This window comes from Panicum virgatum, chromosome 5K (genome assembly GCF_016808335.1).
Source record: "Panicum virgatum strain AP13 chromosome 5K, P.virgatum_v5, whole genome shotgun sequence".
NCBI lineage: Eukaryota > Viridiplantae > Streptophyta > Magnoliopsida > Poales > Poaceae > Panicum > Panicum virgatum.
This window is the reverse complement of record NC_053140.1, coordinates 35,726,677-35,731,441: the sequence shown is the minus strand read 5'-3', so window position 1 is coordinate 35,731,441 and position 4,765 is coordinate 35,726,677.

Here is a 4,765-nt window from a genome sequence, read left to right as displayed (position 1 = left end):
GTGTGCCTTTGAGAATTAGGCCCTGATCAGAGTGCCAATTGTCACCACGCAGTTCTGTAATGTTATCTCTGAGATTTTGGAGATGTGGGCTCTCATTTAATTCAGTGTGAAGTTCCTAAATAACTGAAAAGAAGGGCTTGACAGGACGCATAGTTGCCGGTCATGTTGCCTGGAGAGTGCATCAGCCACTATGTTGAGGCGCCCCGTCCTATATTCAACTGAGAAATCAAAGCCCAATAGCTTGCTGATCCACTGATGTTGAGGTACAGTTGATAGACGTTGATCTAGCATAAACTTGAGTGCATAATGATCTGTCCTGATAATGAATTTGCGTCCCCACAAATATGGCCTCCAGTGGCGTACTACTTGCACAAGGCCTATTAGTTCCCGTTCATATGCTGCTATTTTGAGGTGGCGAGCTGCAAATGGTCTGCTATAAAATGCCAATGGCCCTTCATTTTGGTGAAGGACAGCACCAAAGCCTGACCCCGATGCATCACAGTCGACCAAAAATGGTCTGGAGAAATTGGGAAGGTGGAGAACAGGTGCTGATGACAATGCATTCTTGAGATTTTGAAATGAGTTGGCTGCTGTGTCAGACCATATGAATCCATTCTTTTTGAGCAAGTTTGTGAGAGGAGCAGCTATGATGCCATAATCTTTGATGAAGTGGCAATAATAGCCAGCAAGGCCTAGAGAGCCTCTCAGTGCTCTTGCAGACGTGGGTTGGGGCCAGAACTGAACTGCTTTAACCTTGTCGACATCCATTGCAACACCGTTTGCAGAAATTTCATGGTGTTGGGGATTGGACCTTCGGGTCAAGCCCTCACCCTCGGAAATGATCCCTAACCCGTTTGCAGGGCTCCAACGAGAGGAAGGCGAGCATACCCGAAGGTGACAAATGGTCACTCAGAAGCACAAGCATAAAGACCAAAACCTTCGGTGAATGAAGGATATCACCTTCGGGCGGCCGAAGGTAACGAATGGTCAATCAGAAGCACAAGCTCAAGGACCAAAACCTTCGGTGAATGAATGATCTCACCTTCGGGAGGCCGAAGGTGACAAATGGTCACTCAGAAGCACAAGCTCAAAGACCAAGACCTTCGGGAGGCCGAAGGTGACGAATGGCTACTCAGAAGCACAAGCTCGAAGACCAGGACCTTCAGGTAAGGGGACCGCCTTCGGGAACGAAGGTGACGGCTGATCGCTCGTTGACGGAACCCTCAGGGCCATAACCTCCGGAGCTTCCCGAAGAAAACGAAGACCTTCGTTTGAAGCAAGCGTGCGTGTAAAATGTGAGTACGTGATAAGGTCGGGTTTGTATACCTGAATACGTGAGAAGGTCGGATTTGTACACCTTTAACCTTGTAATTTTACCCCAAAACCGGTTGTAAGTGAGCTGTAAATGAGTTGGAAGGGGGCAATTTAGGTAAACCTGGCCGAGGGCTAGGGGTATAAATAGCCCCCTCTCTCCATAGTGTAAAAGGTTGAATTTTATGGTTATTGCTAGAGAATTAAGTGCCTGCCTTCATTGCCATTTTCATATTGTTCATGCTCCATGTTTGGGTATCTAAGAAGCTGAGATCCCAACAGTGGCGCCCATCGTTCCAGCTCGAAAAACAACCTTCGATGGCCCCAGCAAAGAAGAAAGCCTCCGCCGGCACCACAAGCAACACCACTGAGCAGCACGAGCAGCACAAAGCCAACACACGAATTGAAGACACCAACAATGAAGCTGTTCTTCATGGAGATCCGGTTGATGACACCGAAAACACCGAAGTTCATCAAAACCAATCCGCGGAGCTCACAGAAACAGCACTCAAGCTCAAGGCCCTTGAAATGAAGAAAAGGAACATCAAAGCTCAGCTCGCCACCAAAAAGAGGGCACTGGACCAGGAAAACAAGCTAGCCGAGGCCAGGCGCAAACTAGCAGAAATGGAGGCGGAAGTTGAGAATTTGCAGAGGGCATACCAAGAAATGCCCGAAGGTTCCGTCCAACAAGAAAATCGCATCATCCACCAGACAACCTTCGCTCACAATGAAGACCGAAGGCCACCACCGGTCAACCTCCCATATGACCTGACCTCGCCACTCTCACTCGCTCTGCAGCGAACTTCATGGCCGCTCGGCTACAAGCCTACACAGCTCCCCAAGTACAATGCAACAACTGATCCAACTCAGTTCCTCATGGCCTACGAAGCAACCATCGCTTTGGCCGGAGGTGACGACTCAACCATGGCCAAGTCCTTCGTCATGGCTTGTGAAGGTTCTGTGGCCAACTGGTACTCATACCTTCCGCCACAATCAATCAATAACTGGTATCAGCTGAAAGGAAGGCTCCTCCAGGACTTCCAGGGATTCAGAAGGCTAAACACCAACACTGTGAAAGACTTCAAGTGTCCACAGCACGACCGTGAGCCTCTCTATGACTATTTCCGGAGGTTCGCTCAGAAGAAGGCTCAAATACAAAACTTCCCAGAGAAAGATGCGATTGAGAAATGCATCGAAGGTCTCCTGCCTGGCCAGCTTGCTTCTCATCTCACAAGAGAGACCCCGAGGACCCTGGATGAGCTCTACACAGAAGCAGAGAAATACGCGAAGTCAGACGCTGACCACCGCAGAAGGGTAGAGCAAAGAAGAATCATGCGTCATGCAGAAAAATACAATCAGCAAACATGGCAGCAAGAGAAACAGCCAGCTCAGCAACTCATTTTACCTGTGGAACCCTCACAAGATGATGAGGAATAGCTAACCTTCGATCCCTTTATGATACCACCAGTGTCGGAACCTCAACACTCAAATGACAAGCAACCTTCGTCCGGAGCACAAGGCAGAGGTTGCGGCAGAGGAAGGGGCCGAGGTCGTGGACCTTCGCGTGAGCCCAAAAAATTCTTCTGTCACTTCCACGGGTCTGACTCCGACCATAAAACAAACCAATGCCCGGAGAAGAAGAAGACCCTTGACAGAATGGAGTCCGAGAAAAAAGCCAAGCTAGTTGGGCACACTACATGGCCTCGGACTCCACAAGCTCCTCAACAAATGCAGTACACACAACCTTCGTTCGTTCCACCCCCACGATTTACCCAAGCATACCGCCCACCCATGTTCAACTACAACTACAACCACAACTGGCAGCCGCAGCCAAACCCACAAACACAACCCAGTCAACCCACCACCCAAACTCAACCAACACAAGAGCAGCTACCACCGCCCCCAGCCCACCCACCAAAACAAGAAAACCAAACCACAAATAGCCAACCCGCGGCACTACCAACCTTCGAGATGATCATGCCCATCTCCGGAGGATCCACCCTGGACTTCGAAAACAAGAGACAGCGCAGAGACTACTTCAGGCAAGTCCATTGCATCATCTCCGAAAGTCCAACCAAGGGAACCTAGTGGTCATACTCTCCGATCACCTTCTCCGAAGAAGATGTCAACCTCATCAGCTACCCACACACAGATGCTCTTGTCATCGAGGCAAACATTCAGGGCTGGAGGATTGGCAAGATACTAGTTGACACTGGCAGCTCTGCAGACATCATCTTCTCCGACACCTTCGACAAGATGGGCATCGACCGAAGCCTGCTTCAGGCTTCGGATATCCCTTTAATGGGCTTCGGAGGAAAGAGAGTGAACGCAATCGGCAAACTGTCACTCGCTGTGTCCTTCGGAGACACTGCTAACGCAAGAACAGAGCACATCACCTTCGATGTGGTAGAGATGCCCTACCCCTACCGCGCAATCCTAGGAAGGGGGACAATCAATAAGTTTGAAGCTATCGTTCATCAATTGTACTTGTGCATGAAGATTCCAGCTCCCGCGGGGGTCATCATCGTCCGCGGGGACTAGCAGCTTGCGCGGGACATAGAGCGGGGATACACCCCAGGCCAGAAAAATGTCCACAACCTTCGGACCGAATCCAAGTCTGCTACATTCAAAGAGCAGCAGAGAGACGATGAGAAAGCAACCTCCGAAGAAGACTGCGAAGTCAAGAAGGACCCCCTTGACGTACATCTACCCGACAAAATGGTAACCATCAATGCAACCCTCGAGCCCGAGGAAGAAAAAGAGCTTCTTGAGTTCCTCCGCAAGAATCAAGATGTTTTTGCATGGTCCGCCAGCGACCTACGGGGCGTCAACAGAAATATCATTGAGCATCGCTTGGATATCAACCCAAACATCAAGCCAAAGAAGTAGAAGCTTCGCAAAATGGCAGATGAAAAAGTCGCAGCAGTCAAGGCTGAAGTCCAGAGACTACTAGATGCAAATGTTATTCGAGAAGTCAAATACCCAACATGGCTGGCAAACACCGTGCCGGTCAAAAAGAAGAATGGCAAGTGGAGCATGTGCATCGATTTCACTGACCTCAATAAAGCCTACCCGAAGGATGACTTCCCGCTGCCAAGAATCGACAGAGTCGTCGATGATGCGGTAAACAGTCAACTGATGTCTCTGCTGGATTGTTTCTACGGATACCATCAGATTTGGATGAGGAAAGAAGACGAAGAAAAAACAAGCTTCATAACCCCCTTCGGCACCTACTACTTCGTGAGGATACCCGAAGGATTGAAAAATGCAGGACAGTCTTTTTCAAGAATGTCTTCGGTGGTCCTGGAGCACCAACTCAGAAGAAACGTCCTGGCTTACGTTGATGATATTGTAGTAACCAGTTCAATAAGAGGTAACCATGTGGCAGACATGGCTGAAACCTTCGCAAGCCTAAGAAAAGCAGGCATGTCCTTAAACCCCAGCAAGTGCATCT